The following is a 21,751-nucleotide window of genomic DNA, read 5'->3' on the forward strand; positions in this document are numbered from 1 at the left end:
AGAAAGAACCCCTATAAAATATTTCATTCTCAATTGTATTTTCTCTGTATATGTAATAGCTTTTTATATTATAGTAAAATCATATAATGTAAAATTCATCATTTTAAAAAGTAACATTCAGTGGCATTTAGTACATTCACTATGTTGTGCAACTTTCACACCATCTTATTAAAAAACGTATCTTCCCTCCAAAAAGAAACCTATACCTATTAAGCAGTCACGCCCCATTCCTCCCTCTCCCAACACCGGGCAACCACTAATTTGTTTTCTGTCTTATGGATTTGCCTATTCTAGATATTTCATACAAGTGAAATTATAAAACATGTGACCTTTTGTGTCTGGCTTCTTTTACTTGCTTCAATGTTTTCAAGGTTCATCCATGTTGTAGCGTGTATCAGTATTTCATTCATTATTTATGGATATACCATATATTGTGTTTTATTATATTATAATATATGGATTTTATTATATAGATATATCATTTTATTATATGGTATTTTATTATATGGATATACCATATATTTTATGCTATATTTTATTATATGGAATACCATAAATTGTGGTTTTTTAATTTTTAAAAAATTTTTATTGAAGTATAGTTGATTTACAATGTTGTGATAATTTCTGCTGTACAGCAAAGTGATTCAGTTTTATATATATATATATATATATATATATATATATATATATACACACACACACATATACGTTCTTTATTTATATGTATTCTTTTCCATTATGGTTTATCATAGAACATTGAATATAGTTGCCTGTGCTATATAGTAGGACCTTGTTTATCCATTCTATATATAATATCTTACAACTGCTAACCTCAATCCCTCACTACATCCCTCCCCCAACCCCCCTCCCCTTGGCAATCCCAAGTCTGTTCTCTATATCCATGAGTCTGTTTCTATTTCATAGATAGGTTCATTTGTATCACATTTTAGATTTCACATATAAGTGACATCTTATGGTATTTGTCTTCTTCAGACTTACTTCACTTAGTATGATAATCTCTAGCTGCATCCATGTTGCTGCAAATGGCATTATTTTGTTCTTTTTTATGGCTGAGTAGTATTCCACTATATATTTGTACCATATCTTCTTTCTCCATTCATCAGTCCATGAACATTTATGTTGCTTCCATGTCTTAATTATTGTGAATAGTGCTACTATGAACATAGGGGTGCATGTATCTTTTTGTATTATGGTTTTGTCTGGATATATGCCCAGGAGTGGGATTGCTGGATCATATAGTAATTCTACTTTTAGTTTTCTGAGGAACCTTCATACTGTTTTCCATAGTGGCTGAACCAACTTACATTCCGTTTTTTCCCAATTCTATGACATTTTGATTACTATAGCTTTACAATATTGTCTGAAGTCTGAGAGGGTTAGGCCTCCTGCTTTGTTATTTTTCTTCAGGACTGCTTTGGCAATTCTGAGTCTTTTATGGTTCCATATAAATTTTAGGATTATTTGTTCTAGTTCTGTGAAAAAATGTCATGGGTAATTTGATAGGGATTGCATTAAATCTGTAGAGTGCTTTGAGTTGTATGACCCTTTTAACAAAGTAATTCTTCCAACCCAAGAGCATGGGATATCTTTCCATTTCCTTTGAATCATCTTCAGTTTCCTTCATTAATGTTCTATAGTTCTCAGTGTATAAGTCGTTCACCTCTTAGGTCAGGTTTATTCCTAAGTATTTTATTTTTGGAGGTGTGATTTTAAAAGGTATTGTCTTATTGTCTTTTTACATTCCCTTTCTGATTATTTCACATACAGTTCACCAAAAATTGAATCAAGAGGAAACAGATAATTTGAACAGACCAATCAACAGAAGTGAAATAGAATCTGTAATTAAAAAACTCCCTACAAACAAAAGCCCAGGACCAGATGGCTTCACAGGCAAATTCTACCAAACAGACAAAGAAGAACTTATAGGAACCTTCAATCTTTTGGAAGAGAGAAGGAGGAGGGAACACTCCCAAAGACATTCTATGAAGCCACCATCACCTTGACACCAAAACCAAACAAAGATACCACCAAAAAAAAAAAAAAAAAAAATTACAGGCCAATATTTTTGATGAATATAGATGCAAAAATTCTCAACAAATATTAGCAAACCAAATCCAACAACACACAAAAAAGATCATACACCACAACCAAGTGGGATTCATCCCAAGTTCACAAGGATAGTTCAACATATACAAATCAATCAATGTGATACACCACATAAAGAAAACACAAAAACCACATGATCATCTCAGTAGATGCAGAAAAAGCATTTGACAAAATTCAACACCCATTCATGGTAAAAACTCTTACCAAAGTAGGTATAGAGGGAACACATCTCTGTGTAATAAAAGCTATTTATGACAAACCCACAGCCAATATAATACTCAATGGTGAAAAGCTGAAAGCCTTCCTGCTAAAATCTGGAATAAGACAAGGACGCCCACTCTCACCTCTTCTATTCAAAATAGTATAGGAAGTCCTAGCCACAGCAATCAGACAAGAAAAAGAAATAAAAGGTATCCAAATTGGAAGGAAAGAAGTAAAATTGTCATTATATGCAGATGACATGATACTATATATAGAAAACCCTAAACATGCCACACAAAAGCTACTAGAATTGATAAATGAATTAGGAAAGGTAGCAGGATACAAAACTAACATACAGAAATTTGGATATACCATATATTGTGTATCCAATTATCAATTAATGAACACTTGGGTTGATTCCATCTTTTGCTATTGAAAATAGTGCTTCTACAAACATTCTTGTACAAGTTTTTGTTAAACACCTGTTTTCATGTCTTTGGGATATATACCTGGGAACAGAATTGACGGATCATATGGAAAGCCTATATTTAAGTTATACAGGAACTGCCAAACTATTTTTCAAAGTGGTTACACTATTCTACATTCCCACCAAAAATGTATAAGGTTCTAATTTCTCCAAATTCTCAACAACACTTGATAGTTTCCTTTTATTTATTTATTTATTCTCATAATTATAGCCATCGGATTGGATCGGAAGTGGTTTCTCATTGTGGTTTTGATTTGCATTTCTCTAATGACTAATGATGTTGAACATATTTTCATGTACTCTTAACCATTTGTATATCTTCTTTGGAGAAATGTCTATTCAAGACCTTTGCTGATTTTTTAATTGGGTTGTCTTTTTGTTGTTGACTTGTGAAAGTTATATATTTTGGACAATAGACTCATAAAATATATGATTTGTAAATTTTTTCCCCTTCAGTGCATTGTCTTTTCATTTTATTGTCCGATGATTCACAAATATTTTAAAATTTTATGAACTCCAATTTATTTTTATTTTTTTAAGTTTTTGGTGTTGCAGCTAAGAAAACATTGCTAAATCCAAAGTCATGAAGATTTACTCCTAATTTTTTTTCTAAGTGTTATATACCTGTGGTCTTATATTTAAGTATTTGATCCATATAGAATTAAAATTTTACATGGCGTAAGAATCCAATTGCTTTCTTCTGTTGGTGTATATCCAATTGTCCTGGTGCCATTTGTTAAAGAGACTATACTATCTCCACTGAATGACTGAATGGTCTTAATATCCTGGTCAAGAATCAATTGGCCATAGATAGTATGGGTTTATTTTTGGACTCTCAATTCTATCCCACTGATCTATATGCAAATCTTTATGCCAAAATTACACTGTTTTGATTACTGTAGTTTAGTAATAAGTTTTAAAATTGAGATGTGTGTGTCCTACAACTACGTTCTTTTTCAAAACTCTTTTAACTATTCAGGTTTCCCAGCAATTCCATATGAATATTAGGATTGGCTTTTTTTTTTAAGTGAGGTATAGTTGATTCACAATATTATATAAATTTCAACTATATAACAGTGATTCACAATTTTTAAAGGTTATACTCCATTTATAGTTATTATAAAATATTGGCTATATTCCCTGTGCTGTACAATATATCCTTGTAGCTTATTTATTTTATACATAGTAGTTTGTACCTATGAATCCTCTACCCCATCTTGTCCTTCCCTCTCCCCGCTGGTAAACACAAGTTTGTTCTCTGTATCTGTGAGGCTGTTTCTTTTTTTTTTTTATATTCACCAGCTTGTTTTATTTTTTAGATTCCACATATAAGTGATAACATAAAGCATTTGTCCTTCTCTGCAGACTTATTTCACTAAGCATAATACCCTCCATGTCCATCCATGTTGTTGCAAATTCCATTCCATTTCATGGCTGAGTAGTATTCCATTGTATACATATACCACATCTTCTTTATCCATTCATTTGTTAATGGATACTTAGGTTGCTTCCATATCTTGGCAACTGTACATAATGCTGCTATGAACATTGCATATATCTTTTCAAATTAATGTTTCTGTTTTCTTTGGCTATATACCCAGGAGCTGCATCAACTGTTTTCCCCAGTGGCTGCACCGATTTATATTTTCACCAACAGTGTATAAGGGTTCCCTTTTCTCTACATCCTCAACAACATTTGTTATTTGTGGTCTTTTGATGATAGCCATTCTGGCAGTTGTGAGGTGATATCTCATTGTAGTTTTGATTTGCATTTCTCTGATGACTAGCAATGTTGATCATCTTTTCATGTACCTGTTGGCCATCTGTAAGTCTTCTTTGGAGGAATGTCTATTTAAGTCCTCTGCCCATTTTTCAATTGTTTTTTTTTTTTTTGTGGTACGCTGGCCTCTCACTGTTGTGGCCTCTCCCGTTGCGGAGCACAGGCTCCGGACGCGCAGGCCCAGCGGCCATGGCTCACGGGCCCAGCCGCTCCGCGGCATGTGGGATCCTCCCGGACCGGGGCACGAACCCGCGTCCCCTGCATCGGCAGGTGGACTCTCAACCACTGCACCACCAGGGAAGCCCAGGTTTTTTTTGATGTTGAGTTGTATGATCTGTTTATATATTTTGGATATTAATCCCTTATCAGTCATGTCATCTGCAAATATTTTCTCCCATTCAGTAGACTGTCTTTTATTGATAGTTTCCTTTGTTGAGCAAAAACTTTTAAGCCTAACTGGTCCCATTTGTTTATTTTTGCTTTTGTAAAATCAGAAATGAAAAATCAGAAGTTACAACTGACACCACAGAAATACAAAAAATTGTAAGAGACAACAATAAACAACTATATGCCAATAAAATAGACAACCTAGGAGGAAAAAATATTCCTAGAAAAGTACAATCTCCTAAGACTGAACCAGAAAGGAATAAAAAAAAAAAATTTGAACAGACTAATTAATTACCAGTAATGAAACTGAATCAGTAATAAAAAACTCCCAACAAACAAAAGTCCAGGACCAGATGGCTTCACAGGTGAATTCTGCCAAACATTTAGAGAAGAGTTAGCAACTATACTTCCCAAACTATTCCAAAAAACTGCAGAGGAAGAATTGCTTTCAAATACATTCTAAGAGGCCAGCATCACCCTGACAGCAAAACCAGACAAAGATATTACCCCCCCCAAAATTGCAGGCCAATATCGCTGAGGAACATATATGTAAAAATCCTCAAGAAAATATTGGCAGACCAAATTCAACAACACATTAAACTAACTACATGCCATGACTAAGTGGGATTTAACTCAGAGATGCAAAGATGGTTCAATATCAGCAATCAGTGTGATACACCACATTAACAAATCAAAGAACTAAAAACCACGTGATCATCTCAATAGAGGCAGAAAAGGCTTTTGACAAAATTCAACATCCATCTATGATAAAAACTCTCCAAAAGTGGGTATAGAGGGAACATACCTCAACATAATAAAGGCCATATATGATAAGCCCACAGCTAACATCATACTCAATGCTGAAAAGCTGAAAGCATTTCCTCTATGATCAGGAATAAGGATGCCCACAGTCACAACTTTTATTTAACATAGTATTGGAAGTCCTAGCTACAGCAATTGGACAAGTAGAAGAAATAAAATGATTAGCTTTTCATTCTGTGTAAGAAAATCGTATTTTTATAGGGATTCTATGGAATCTGTACCTCACTTTATGGAGTATTGCCATCTTTACAAAATTAACTGTTTTAATATATGTTCTTGGGATACATTATACTTTATGTAGATCTTCTATAATTTTTTTTAGGAATGTTTTGTAGTTTTCAGGGTATAAGTCTGCAAATCCATGATTAATTTATTCCCAAGTGTTATACTCTTTTTGCTTGTAAATAAAATTTTTTTCTTGATTTTCATTCAGTTTATTCATTGCCATGGTATAGAAATACAACTGAATTTTGTTTGTTGATCTTTGTATACTGCAACATGACTGAATTCATTAATTACCTCTGATACTTTTTTCCAATGACTATTTAGGATTTCCATTATACAATGTCATTCGGGAAAAGAGAGAGTTTTCTTTCTTTTTTTTTTTTTTTTTCCTTTTAATTTGGATACTTTTTATTTCTTTTCCTTGCCTACTTACTCTGGCTAGAACTTTTAGTACAATGCTTACTACAAGTGGCTAAAATGGGGATCCTTATCTTACTTCTGGTCTTAGGGAGAACACTTTCCCTAACACTGAGTATGATGTTATTAGATATGTGTTTTCATAAATGCCCTTTATCATTTTGAGAAAGTTCCCTTCTATTCCTAGTTTGATGAGTCATTTGTCACAAAATGTTGTTGGTTTTTTTCGAATGCTTTGTCTGTATCAATTGACATGCTCATATGTGTTTTTTTTCCCCTTCATTCTATTAATATGATGTATTACACAGATTGAGTTCCATATGTAGAAACACCCTTCATTGCTGAGATAATCCCACCTGACAGTGGTATGTAATACTTTTCATGCTGTTGATTTTGGGGGTGTTTTAGTATTTTGTTGAGGTAGTAGTAGCATTACCATTGTAGTAAGATAAATTATTATTTACAATATTAAATTTTTTTTATTCATTGTATTTCTTGCTTATTTCCCTCTTTTTCTGGTTTTAATTGCACATTTTATATAATTTCATTTTAACTCTCCTTTTAGGATAACACATAAAATTCTTTGAACTTTATTTTTTTTTACTGGTTGGCCTAAAATTTGCAACATACATGTTTAATCTAACTTCACCTTCAAATAACACTAACTGCCTCACTGGTAGTACAGTTACCTTATAAAAATATTCTCAACTCTTCCCTGATATTCCTGTGACATCACTCTCATTTCAGTTGTCCATATGTAATAGTCACCAAGATATTGTTATTACCACTGTTACTATTATTGCTTTAAACAAACTGTTATCTTTTAGACCTGTTAAGAATAATATTTTTATGTTACTTTCATTTGTTCCTTCTGTAATGCTCTTCCTTTCTTTATGAAGATCTGTTTTTTGCCTATATCATTTTCCTTTCTCCTGAAGAAATACTTTTAATATTTCCTGCATGGCATGTCTGCCAACAATGAATTTGTTCAGTGTTTGTGTGTCTGAGAAAATCTGTATTTCCCCCTCACTTCTGAAGAATAATTTCTCTGGATGTATAATTCCAGGTGGTGGGCTTGTTCTTTGAATACTTATTTAACTCTATTCTCTTCTTGCTTGTATAGTTTCTGATGAGAAGTTCTCTATGATTCTTACCCTATTTTGCTGTCGGTAAGACATTTTGTTAATCATCTGACTTCTTTAAACATTTTCTCTTTGTCATGATTTTCTGCTGTTTGAATATAAAATGCCTAATACATATCACAGTTATTTGTAGATATATATCCTGCTTGACATTCTTTGAATTTCCCAGATCCATGGCTTTGGGTCTGCCATTAATTTTGGAAAATACCTGGCCATTATTGCTTCAAGTATGTCTTTTGGTCCATCTTCCCTTTCTTCCCCTTCTGATGTTCCAATTATGTCTATATTATACCTTATGAAATTGGCCCACAGATCTTAGATGTTCTGTTGCAGTTTTTTTTTTTTTACTCTTGATATTTCAGTTTGGTAAGCTTTTATTGATGTCTTCAAGTTAATCAATTATTTACTTGGATGTACCCAATCTACTGCGAATCTCATCAAAGTTATTTCTCTTGTATTACAGTGTTTTTTCTATTTGTAGAATTTCTTTTTGATTATTTCTTAGAGATTCCATCTCCTCACTTACGTTACCCATCTATTCTTGCATGTTGTGTGCTTTCTTTGAGAGCCTTAAATATATTGTCACTAATATTTTAAATTCTCTGATAATTCCAACATCTCTGTCTTTATCTGAGTATGGTTCTGATCCTTGTTGTGTCTCTTTGGGCTGCCTTTTGTTATTGTTTACATGCTTGTTTGTTTTTGCCTTTTAGTATGTTTATAAGATTTTTTCGGAACCTGGATATGATGAAGCAGGTAGTAGGAAGTAAGGTAAAAAGCCTTTATTGTGAGGTTTTGTGTTAATCAGGCCATGATTTGGGCTGTGTTTAATTTCTGTGATTTTTGTAGCTGCCAGAGGCTTAAAATTCCTCTAATGTCTTTGTTTTTCTCTTCCCTTTTGACCTTGGGGTTTCCTAAGAACTCATCTGCAGATATAGTCTTGAAGCCCATTAGCTGTAACCCACTCTTTTTTAAAATTTACTTATTTATTTATTTTTGGCTGCGTTGGGTCTTCGCTGCTGCGCATGGGCTTTCTCTAGTTGCGGCGAGCGGGGACTACTCTTTGTTGCGGTGTGCGGGCTCTCATTGCAGTGGCTTCTCTTTGTTGCAGAGCACAGGCTCTAGGCACACAGGCTGCAGTAGCTGTGGCACACGGGCTCAGTAGTTGTGGCTTGTGGGCTCTAGAGCACAGGGTTAGTAGTTGTGGTGCACAGGCTTAGTTGCTCCATGGCATGTGGGATCTTCCCAGGCCAGGGCTCGAACCCGTGTCCCCCTGCAATGGCAGGCAGATTCTTAACCACTGAGCCACCAGGGAAGTCCCTGTAACCCACTCTTTATAATGGAAATCTGTTGGTATGGTGATAAAGTGTAGGTAAGGAGAAGTATTCTACAATCTTCTGACTGAATATCAATTGTTTAGTGGTCCTCAGTGTATGGGCTATGCCCTCTGCAAATGTTTCTTAGCTTTCTTTCTCTCCATTCCTTAGGTGAGATAAAAAAGCAGGAGGGTCTAGAATAGGAGAAATATCCTTCCCCAAATGGGTAATACTCTGGTAAATTATTTCCCCGAAGAGTAACCCTTGTCATGAAGGACACTCTGGGTATACTTCATAATGTCTACTTTTCCTCTTCCCTTGCCAGAGCTGTGAAGGGATCTTTACTGGCTTTCAGTATGAAACCTGGTAAAATGACTACTAATTACGTGAGGAGTAAAAATGTAACCAAGCAGGACCCTATGAGGCCTTCCCAGGACAGACCCCCTCCCCCATCCTCTGCTGTAGCTCCTCTCTGAAGTACCTAGATAATAGTATCTGATGCACACTTCCTGAGTTGTTTTACAGATGCTGAAACCATCATCAAATGGAAGAGATTACGTGATGACCAGGAGCCCCCAGAACTACTGGCACCTAAGGATTGATAACGTTAACCTCCCTGTTACCTCAACATCAACCCATGAGAATTGTGCATGAGCTGATCGCATATAGTGGGACTTCCCCTCCTTCACCTTGCCTTTAAAATTGCTTTGCTGAAACCCTTTGGGAAGTTCGGGGTTTTAGAGTACGAGCCATTGTCCCGCTTGTATTGGCACCTTTACAATAAACACTGCATTTTCCTTCACCACAACCCGGTGTCAGTAGAGTGGTTTTACTGCGCATGGGCGAGCACACCCAAGTTTGGTTCGATGACAAAAATTCATGGGGCACCAATTTAAAACCCTTAAAACCAGCACTTTAGTTAAAACTTTTGCAAATGGGTAACTTCTCCCTTTACACTTGATACTGTCAGGAAGGAAGAAATTTTCCTCTACCCTTCAAAGTTCATTGGCTGGTCTAAGAATTAAGTTGACATGAGACAGTGAAACCAAGCAGGACCCTGTGGGGCTCCTGGGCACAGGAGCCTGTCTGTTCAGCCTCCATGACCTTCCCTGAGTCCCAAAGGTCAGGTTCAAACAGTTGCTAATCAGGGAAGGGAGGAGCTGCAGAGACAAGGGAGGAGCAGCCAAGAAACAATAGCACAGCCTTGGGGCAGGTCCTGGTCACACCTCAAGGGATACATATAACAATATCTTTTGAGCTCTTTATAGAACTAAAACCCCCAATAAATAGAAGATGAAGCAATTGTCATTCCAGAGAGAAGGTCATGGTTTGACAGCCTGGAGAACCAGAGAAGCTTATCCAGAGACCACCTGAGGACAGATTAAAGGAGTACAGGGCCCTGCACACACCTTGATCTTACCAGCAACCCCACCCTTGAACCATTGCTGTAAAACTCCTCATCAAATCCTCCTGGGTTGGGACATGGTTTTTCCATGCAGGAAACCCGTGTCCCCCTTTGCCTGGCAAAGCAATGAAACTATTCTTTTCTACTTCATCCAAAACTCTGTCTCTGAGATTCGATTTGGCACCAGTGCACAGCTTTTGGCAACAAAAGATTAACAGGAGAAAATCAAACAAATTTAAATAACATATATATACACGGGAGAGACCCCGGAACACTAACTTTACAAAATGGATGAAACCCTCACTTTAAATACCTTCTTTAGCTAATGACAAAAGAGAATGCTGGGGGTAGTGGTTTGGGACTTCCAAGAGGAGAAAAGCAATTCACATGGAAATGGAAAATCAAATGTTTGGTAAACAAATGTTTGCTGGGCCAAGCAGAAACAATGGGACACAGTGGACTGTGATCTCTAGGCTCTGCTCAGTTTCCCCACCATACCTAGCCAATATTCTTTGCGGGTATCTCTGGTAATAGCTCTATTCTGGGAACAGGCCCTCTATCTAAATTCTTTTAGGCAGTTAAGGAGGAGGTAACACAAAAAAAACTTCGTGAGTCTTCTGTTTCTTAAAAATAATCAGCATAATTTAAAGAAAAAAAATTAAATAAAAATGGAAAAATCCTGAGTACCAGGCACCTCACATACAGGAGAAAATGAAATTTCACCCTCATGTTAAGAAAAATAAAGAAATGTATGAATAGAATCTGACAAGTATTCTTTATGTGAATTTGAACCTGTTCTTCATAAATTGGGTAGTGTTTCCTTTCAAAATCTTTTAAAAACCATCTTTCATTAATTTTTGAAATCCTAATAACTGGATACGAAAAGCATCAAATACAAACAGTTTTTATAATGAAGCCTGAAAAGACCTAAAATTTATATTTGAACATATATATATATATATATATATATATATAAAATCTTATATATATCTATTGTTATTACTGTGCCAATTTACTCTTTTCTATTTTGAAGGTGGGGCAGTGGGAGGCAATATGAAAGTGGAATAGGGTAAAAAAGAGGAGACAGAATTCTACAGTCTTCATTTAATCCTTAGTCATAATAGGTGCTGGACAAAACATATCTGGAAACAGCACCCTCAAACAGTACAGATAATTTTTATCTGACTTTGCTATGGTTTAGTCAGATAAATACTTAGGTGCTATTGTGTTTCCTGTGTTCAGAGTGTTTAAACTATTTCTTCATTGTTAAATAAACTAAACTGCATAAACAAAGTGAGAAACTGATAAGGAAAAAAATCATCTCAAAGCTCTTTGGCAAGATAAGGTACATTATGACCATATCATGGATTTAATATCTGACAGATAGCAGTACAAATCCAAGTGCCATTAAACACTGAATTTTGAAGAAATATCCATGCTGTAGCTTTTGGTGCTAATGCACTGTATAAATTCACAATCCTCCTTAATGGTCTCTGCATTTCTCATTTCCTTTACACAGTGGGGAAGCATTATTTTTGCAATTCTATTCTGAAAATAGAACTTTGGATACAAGGAAAAATATGCACTTGTAATTTGCATTTTTGCTGTTATTTAAAATAGACATATAATAGTTAAACCATTTTCTTGATGTGAGGAAAAAAAAAAAACTGCTCTCCTGTTTCTATATTCTCTTCAAATGTAAGTCATGTCCCACCCAAATACAGCAGATGAAATTCTATTTTACTTGGTAGGTACCAATTCAAGTGTTCTACTTTTTTTACTCCTAACTTAAAACTTACTAAATTCTTTCATAAGTATAAATAAAATTGTCTAGACTTTTATCCAGATTCTCATGATATAGGTCCTAAATTTGAGCTAGCATTGTACTCTATCAATATCAAAATGTTATAATCAAAATAAATCAAAAAGTTATGAGTTTTCTGTGTATGAGGCTAGTGAGCCTGTGTGATTCAGTCAATAGAGGTCAGCGTCTTTGGGTAAAGCCAGACAGAGAAGGGTAGGGAGACAGTCTGTAGAAGCAAATGGAGAATATCCTTCAAGCAATGTTTGCTGATGTTGCCACAGAGATGCACAGAGCCAACTGATCAGGCTACTGACTTCCGTGCTGCAGTCAGAAAGCTTCATGTCACTCATAGATCAAAAAATATTTCTTTGTGCTTTCAAGATTTGAGAGATCTTAGTGAAATTTTCTTTTTACATATTTGTTATGGCCTCTTGTTTATTGGGATCTGTCACAATCTCTAAATGAGAACAGCATTAGAGCTAGAGCATATTGTCAACAAAGTGTATTTACCAAATCTTCTTTATCTCTGACATGTAGACAGAGCTGATGTGCTTTCTAGATAACCCAATAATGATCTTAAATTCTTATGCTGATATCCTGCTCCATATAGTTTTAACAGAAAGATTTTAATTCACATAAATGTGAAGGAAGTGAACATGTCAGCTACCTTTCCACTAATACACACACACACATGCATGTACACTACACAACAGTTTAGTTTGGGCTTGAAATCTATTTTACTTTCAAATAATTTCTCAAATATTATAATATTTAAAAATGAAATTAGGCTCATTGCACTATACTCTATATTGCGCTTGCTCTGAAACATAACATTAAAGGATTGTCATTGGATCAACTGTGATGTTCAGATTTAAGCACCTGTAAATCTGATTAGGAAACAGCTATATTCACTTCCTCCAGTGTACTGGGGAAAATATCTCTTTTTGTCTTTATTCCCTTCTGCTAGCTCTGAAAAACAAAAATTTCCAAACAAATCTGTAGCAGATGCTTTTCCTCACTTCTAATTGGTGGAGTAGGCCAATCTTGGAAATAGCATAGTTTCATACATTTTTTTTCTCCATTGGCCAAAGGTCATTTTTCTCCATTAGCCAAAGGCCATTCTCTTTCTATTGTTAAACTGGAATCCACTCTTTCCTTGAGGGCCTATTCATATCTCTAATGACAAAGTGTGAATGGTCTATAATAAGCAAGGGCAGGGTAGTTATTCTACAGCTGTTCTCATTTATTTAGGAATACCTAGCATGTAAGAAAAGGTGCCAACCTTGGACAATATCCTTGCCTCCCCCCACAGCCCCTAAGCCATTATTACCAATGGATTACTGGGCAGATTCTGCTACTGTGAGCTATCTGCTCTAGTCGTAATCATGGGCATTCTTTTCAATAACAGGAATGCTATGTCCATTCCCTCCAGCAACTGGTTGTGCTATTCAGTCTAGTTATTTTTTATAATGCAATCTCCTGAAAATATTGCTTGGTTGAAACAAGAAAATAAACAGATATTTAACTTGTAGATGCTTGTTTGCAGCTGCATCGTGGATTAGAAATAAAATCAATATGCTATTATATAGAAGCATCTAGCAAAAGATACCAGAAGTGTATAAACAAATGTGAATCAACTACCAAAAGATTGCTTGAGACATGGGGAACATTACCTCATGATTATAGGATAGTTTGTTTGGATCATGATAAAATGGAAATAGAACAAAAAACTTTGTACCTTTTCAGAGGGGAGACAAAATTCCATTTTTTTTTTTTTTAATTCCAGAAGGAAGGAGCTGTAGGGGGAAAGGAAATAAAACAAACTGTTAACCATGTGCATAAAAATTGTTTTAACTTCAACAGAAGAACATTTTTAAATTATGGTTTCCCAGAGACCCCAGAAAACATGCTGCTCGATAGACTGCTTTGTATTTATGCCCTGATGTACAAATGCAGTATTAAAAGTGTTGTAATTATTGAAGAAGTTAAAAAGTCAGACAAGGTTCAAGGACTGGGTCAGTCTCCATGGGTCTCCTGGGTTTCTGCCTGTCTTGTGAGCAAGACATTTTGTCCTTTGTCATCTCTTTAAGAATGATGAGATAGCAAACACCTTTGGAAGACAGCGTCTCCCTCCAGAGCTGAGGACAGGCTACTTACTGCACAGTATAATAAAGACGTCTTCCTATGGAGCAAAGGGCAGGCTAGCTTACTGCCCACTGTAAAATATTTAGGTTCCTTAAGCTTAGTGTTGCTCTCCTGTACTGTAACACATTATAGTATACAGGTGTCATATGGGCCTTTCTATGTCATACTGTGAGAACTGGAACTTAGGGAATCAATGCAAAATTGCTGATATTCTGGCTACTGTTATTTCTGTGAGTAATAAAGTTGACTTTATTTTTGATACAAGAGTCTTGTGTTTTCCACCAGCATCCATGAAAATGTGGTAGGCTGACTTGTTAGCTTGTCAATAGGGTAACATCTCAGAACCTTCACAGTTCTTGACAGTTAATGCCCAGAAGGAGGGAAGGTTTAGGATTAGGGTTATAAAGAGGAGGTACAGTAGTGTCATATTTCGGATTTGGGAGGAGGGGGCACCATGAAGATGTTGTTGGTTTCCTTAGGGTGAGCAAGGTATGTCCAACTAAATCACATTTTTTTCACAGGAAAAGACATGTATGCTAATGATTCTTACAAACATATTTTATTGCATTTTTCGTTTTTCTATGCTACCCTCTAAACAGAGTTGCTTCACACTATCTAGCCAACATGTAACCAATACAAGTTCACTTTTGCTTTAGCCCTTGAGCCTTTTAGAATTAGGGAAAAATAATTCTTAAAAATCAGAAAAAGGTTATGAAAGACAATGCTGAAGATGTATAAGGAAAGCCGGTGGTGAAGGCAGTAATAAGTTGTCTACATTTATCCAGTTTATTTACTGAGATACTACACAATACATGCACCTGACCTAAAGGAAAACTTAGCTCCCTGTAATCCTGGAGTTTAGAAAATATACAATTAAATATTTGCAGCCATATATATATATATAGAAATCATACTGAGTCTGCATACTAATTGCACAAAGTAGACATTTCTATTTTACAGACAATCAAGTTGAGGTTCAGAAAGATTAAAGAAACAGAGTGAAGGCTTTGTTTATTTTTTTTGCAGGAAGAAGGGCAAGATGTGGTCTCAGGTTAGTCATATTTAAATTCTCATGAATTTGTCACTATTGAACACTCTTTACTATAAGAGTAAGAGAAGAGGGCAGCATTGGCTGACTCAGAAGCCCTTCTGCCAGATTCACAGCAGTGTTGCAGTGGCATAGCAGCTGTACCACAGCCTCACCGGTATATTCAACATCAATATATGCAATGTCCTGCATGTGGACATCTGGCTCCTTCAAAAACAATGCATAAGGAATAAAATGTCCCTTCAGTGTTATAACCTAAGAACTGAGCTTGGGATCACACATTAGCAGCCCTTGACAATTCCCTAAAATACTTCCATAAGAAACTAGCCTTTCTATAATTGTTGGAGAGATAGTGTCTTGCTACCGTGGTTATGACCCTAGTTTTAGTGCACAATCCTGAAGGCTGGGGAAACAATGACTTACATCTGTTTTTTCCTGTCTTCTCTAATTGATTATAAGCTTTTAAAGACAGGGTCCATGTCTTATTCATCTCTATCTTCCCAGATCTTATTTCAGTGATTGTCATATAGCAGCTGTTAAATAAATATTTAATGAACTGATGAATGAGTTAGTGAATAATGATAAATGGAGTATATAAAAATCAAAAGAAGAAGTAAATTCTGTGAGAGAACATAAGCAATTTCCTATTGAAAGTGTTTACTGACAGTAGAAGTGTGAAGTAGAAAGAACTAGGAAGCAGTTGTTTTCTAACCCCAAAGCTTACTATGCTTAATATAACCCCACAGCTAGAGTTAAAAACTCACTTCAAATAATTTAAAAACTATTCAGCTTTTGGTTGAGAGAAAATACCAAGAAGATAAGGGCCAAGACAGAAAAGGAATATTAAGTTACTATATTTTCTTGCTTAATGAATCACTGATCAGGTTTTGCACTACAAGAGATATTCTTAATGATATGATTACATTAAGTACATGATTTAGTTTTTTCAATTAGCAAGTCTTTCAACAAGCATACATTGGGCTATGAGCTGTCTTATGAGCTGCTTTGAAGAGGCTGTGCTATGTGATTATATAAATAAAATAGTTCAAGTCATGAATTATCACATAGTCTAGTGAAGAAGAAAGGCACTCAAATAGTGATAATGCCACGTCTAGGACAATGAGCGAGATGAGCATAGAGGAAAGAAGTGGCGCCAGTACCTCCTCGTGGATCAGAAATGGTTCCCAGATGAGATGAAGCTGGGGATGAGTCACTGTCCTCACAACAGATAAGGTGGCTTTTAAGCTGACCTGACTTTGTCCACCTAACACACATTCATACCTAAATATCTTTAGTTCTCCACTAGGGACCCTATTCACAAAAGATTACAACCCCTTTAGTCCCTCCTTATCCTTCTGTCAGAGCATGTTCAAATCTACTTTATTTTTGTAATTCTCACAACAACTTTACAAATGTGTATGTGCCGGGAGGGGGACAAGGGTATAGTAGGGATTAGTACTTGAAAGAAAAGAAAGAAAACACAGTAAGGTTAAATGACTTGTTTAAATTTGAACATGTACTAAATCCAAAAGAATTCACTTCTCTCAAAAACTGGTGCATATAAATTCTATATGATACTTTTGTGCCGGTACCATCACCAATGTATACTCTTACTATTAATGTCATGAGGGTACTTTTTTCTTTCCAGACACACCAACAGAGTGACTTGTTAAACTTCTGGATTTTTGCTAGACTTCTAGGCAATGATGTCTCAGTAGAGTTTAAATTTGCATATCTTATTACTGGTAAAGTTAAGCATGTTTTCATATAAGTAAAGGCTATTACTTTTCTGTGAACAGTCTATTTATATTCTTTGTCTATTTTCCTATTGAACTTTTGACTCCTAGGAGCTTTTTACTGTTTTAGGGAAATTAATTCTTGCCTGTGGTGTGAGTTGCTAATATTTTTTTCTCAGTGTACCATTGTAATAAAGTTTTTTGACCTTAATAAGCCACATTTTCCTAATCTAGAAAATGTGGAGATAATAGTACCTTTCTCTTAGGATTGTAAATTATCTAGTAGAGCTATGATTTAAAAAGAGGGAAGTAAAATATATATATATATACTTCAATTACTGCACAGTGTCTTCTGTTTACAATAGCCAGGACATGGAAGCAAACTAAGAGTCTATTGACAGATGAATGGATAAAACAGATGTGGCACAGATATACAATGGAATATTACTCAGTCATAAAGAGAAACGAAATTGAGTTATTTGTAGTGAGGTGGAGGGACCTAGAGTCTGTCATACAGAGTGAAGCAAGTCAGAAAAAGAAAAACAAATACCGTATGCTAACACATATATATGGAATCTAAAAAAAAAAAATGGTTCTGATGAACCTAGGGGCAGGACAGGAATAAAGACACAGACGTAGAGAATGGACTTGAGGACACAGGGAGGCTGAAGGGTAAGCTGGGACGAAGTGAGAGAGTAACACTGACATATATACACTACCAAATGTAAAACAGATAGCTAGTGGGAAGCAGCCACATAGCACAGGAATATCAGCTCAGTGCTTTGCGACCACCTAGAGGGGTGGGATAGGGAGGGTGGGAGGGAGATGCAAGAGGGAGGGGATATGGTGATATATATGTATACATATAGCTGATTCACCTTGTTATACAGCAGAAACTAACACAACATTGTAAAGGAATTATACTCCAATAAAGATGTTTAAAAAAAAAATTCTATATGATAGGTTAGGCCACTGTTTTTCAAACTAGTCTTTGGAAGTCAAGATGGTTTATGTCTTTGAAAAGTCAATGCTGATGGGTTTTCCCTGGTGGTCCAGCAACTAAGACCCGGTGCAGCCAAAATAAATAAATAAAATAAATAATTAATAAATATATACTTTTTTAAAGTCAGTGCTGAGAATAACAGGTGGGGAGAGCCAATAAAAACCCTGGCCTCCTCATCTTCTGTGACCTGAGCTGTCCTTCCTTTTATCTGTTCTCTACATTGGCTTACTTTTTAAGATTCCATAAAAATACATATCAATGATACCCACAGCATAAAATCTGCTTTAGTCTACACAGAGAAACTTCCTCCATTATCACACATTCCTGAAAAATTTTCTCACCCTAACGTTTTCCTGTCCTGAGCAAGGAATATGGATTTCCGATAAACTTTGTTAAGTAACTTTGAGTAATTAAGTAGTAACCACAATAAGACTTCAAATATGTGTATGTGTGTATATGATGCTATGATACCTCCAGGTTTGTTTCTGTCATATTCAAATTCTTCCAGAATATGTTGCCGCTTTATCTCTCCACATGATACACACCAGTTCTAACAGTAAGTAGATCAAGTTCAATTCAATTAATTCAATTCTGACCATGTGGTACAAACTGACACTTGGTTTAGGAAGAATGAAATGCATGACAACACAAATATTTAACCTGGAAAATTTTAGAGCAACAGCAAGTCATATTAACTTGTAGGAAAAAAGTATTGTTTCCTCATTTCTGATCAATGTTATACAATTAATGTCTATTTTTTTATTTAATAAAACTGATTATCAAAAATGTGTAACAAAAGAGGCAAAAAACCCTGCACCATTTAGTTTCCAGTGCAGTTTATTCACAGGTAAAAGAACTAGATACAATAAAGTATAAAAGTAAAATTATTTTTATTTCATGAAACATTGTTTAGGTTGAAATTTTAACTTTTCTATTCCTAGCTGGCATGCAGTATGACACTTCTAAGAAGCCCAAGATTTCATCTCAATGCAATGGATTTTCTAAGGGGTGCTCACTGAAAATATCTGAAAGGTTATGTGTAATTTTTATTTGGGGGAGAATAGTAAAATAATTTATATTTATTCATGCACATCTCTCTTACTACTTATGTACATCCTGCTTCATAACAGAAGCTGAATATTTTATTTTATTTTTTATAAATTTATTTATTTATTTTTGGCCGCATAGGGTCTTTGTTACTGCATGGGCTCTCTCTAGTTGCAGTGAACGGGGGCTACTCTTCGTTGTGGTGCACGGGCTTCTCATTGTGGTGGCTTCTCTTGTTGCAGAGCACAGGCTTTGGCGCACAGGCTTCAATAGTTGTGGCAAGCAGGCTCAGTAGTTCTGGTTCACGGGCTCTAGAGCACAGGGTCAGTAGTTGTGATGCACGGGCTTAGTTCCTTCGCGGCATGTGGGATCTTCCTGGACCAGGGAGCAAACCCGTGTCCCCTGCATGGCAGGCAGATTCTTAACCACTGTGCCACCAGGGAAGTCCCTGAATATGTTAAATTTCAGCAGGTTTATATTTCAGAGACAATATCATAGTAAGTGTTACTATTCTTTGAAACACAATATATAACTCTAACATCTTAATGATTCCTCACAGAGTCAGTCTAAGAAGACCACCAAATCTCTTCCACTTCCCTCCAAAACTGCTACATTAAAAACAAGAGAATACTGTTTATACAGATATTAAAAAGAAATAGTAAATAAAATTAGGCTTTTAACCACTCATCACTCTTTCACAAAAAAATTTCCAAATAACTACTAAATCTATAATTTTTTTATACAGCAGGTTTTTATTAGTCATCAGTTTTATACACATCAGTGTATACATGTCAATCCCAATCTCCCAGTTCATCACACCACCACCACCACCCCCCACCCCCCACCACCACTTTCCCCGCTTGGTGTCCATACGTTTGTTCTCTGCATCTGTGTCTCAATTTCTGCCCTGAAAACCTGTTCATCTGTATCATTTTTCTAGGTTCCACATATATGCATTAATATACGATATTTGTTTTTCTCTTTCTGACTTACTTCACTCTGTATGACAGTCTCTAGATCCATCCACGTCTCTACAAATGACCCAATTTTGTTCCTTATTATGGCTAAGTAATATTCCATTGTATATATGTACCACATCTTCTTTATCCATTCATCTGTCAATGGGCATTTAGGTTACTTCCATGTCCTGGCTATTGTAAATACTGCTGCAATGAACACTGGGATGCATGTGTCTTTTTGAATTATGGTTTTCTCTGGGTATATGCCCAGTAGTGGGATTGCTGGGTCATATGGTAATTCTATTTTTAGTTTTTTAAGGAACCTCCATACTGTTCTCCATAGTGGCTGTATCAATTTACACCCCCACTAACAGTGCAAGAGGGTTCCCTTTTCTCTACACCCTCTCCAGCATTTGTTGTTTGTAGATTTTCTGATGCTGCCCATTCTAACTGGTGTGAGGTGATGCCTCATTGTAGTTTTGATTTGCATTTCTCTAATAATTAGTGATGCTGAGCAGCTTTTCATGTGCTTCATCTGCATGTCTTCTTTGGAGAAATGTCTATTTAGGTCTTCTGCCCATTTTTGGATTGGGTTGTTGTTTTAATATTGAGCTGCAAGATCTGTTTACATATTTTGGAGATTAATTCTTTGTCCGTTGATTTATTTGCAAATATTTTCTCCCATTCTGAGGGCTGTCTTTTCATCTTGTTTGTAGCTTCCTTTGCTGTGCAAAACCTTTTAAGTTTCATTACGTCCCATTTGTTTATTTTTGTTTTTATTTCCATTATTTTAGGAGGTGGATCAAAAAAGATCTTGCTATCATTTATGTCAAGAGTGTTCTTCCTATGTCTTTCTCTAAGAGTTTTACAGTGTCCGGTCTTACATTTAGGTGTCTAATCTATTTTGAGTTTATTTTTGTGTACGGTGTTAGGGAGTGTTATAATTTCATTCTCTTGCGTGTAGTTGTCCAGTTCTCCCAGGACTGCTTACTGAAGAGACTGTCTTTTCTCCATTGTATATCCTTGCCTCCTTTGTCATAGATTAGTTGACCATAGGTGCATGGGTTTATCTCTGGGCTTTCTATCCTGTTCTATTGATCTATATTTAAGTTTTTGTGCCAGTAGCATATTGCAGTACAGTCTGAAGTCCGGGAGCCTGATTCCTCCAGCTCCGCTTTTTACCCTCAAGACTGCTTTGACTATTGAGGGTCCTTTGTGTCTCCATACAAATTTTAAGATATTTTGTTCTACTTCCCTAAAAAATGCCATTGGTAATTTGATAGGGATTGCATTGAATCTGTAGATTGCTTTGGGTAGTACATTTTCACAATATTGATTATTCCAATCCAAGAACATGGTATATCTCTCCATCTGTTTGTATCATCTTTAATTTCTTTCATCAGTGTCTTATAGTTTTCTTCACACAGGTCTTTTGTCTCCCTAGGTAGGTTTATTCCTAGGTATTTTATTCTTTTTGTTGCAATGGTAAATGAGAGTGTTTCCTTAATTTCTCTTTCAGATTTTTCATCATTAGTGTATAGGAATGCAAGTGATTTCTGTGCATTAATTTTGTATCCTGCAACTTTACCAAATTCATTGATTAGCTCTACTAGTTTTCTGATGGCATCTTTAGGATTCTCTATGTATCGTATCATGTCATCTGCAAACAGTAACAGTTTTACTTCTTCTCTTGCAATTTG

At 35.7% G+C, this 21,751-nt stretch overlaps 1 long non-coding RNA gene across 1 annotated transcript in view; it reads right to left on the reverse strand.

Moving 5' to 3' along the window:
* The window catches only part of LOC141275853 (uncharacterized), a 205,814-nt gene that overhangs the window by 136,057 nt on the left and 48,006 nt on the right, over positions 1–21,751 (reverse strand). Inside the window, exon 2 of the long non-coding RNA XR_012324317.1 lies at positions 13,852–13,909. This is a non-coding gene — a long non-coding RNA (uncharacterized lncRNA). The remainder of the gene's footprint in view (positions 1–13,851; positions 13,910–21,751) is intronic.

Source organism: Tursiops truncatus, chromosome 11, assembly GCF_011762595.2.
Source record: "Tursiops truncatus isolate mTurTru1 chromosome 11, mTurTru1.mat.Y, whole genome shotgun sequence".
NCBI lineage: Eukaryota > Metazoa > Chordata > Mammalia > Artiodactyla > Delphinidae > Tursiops > Tursiops truncatus.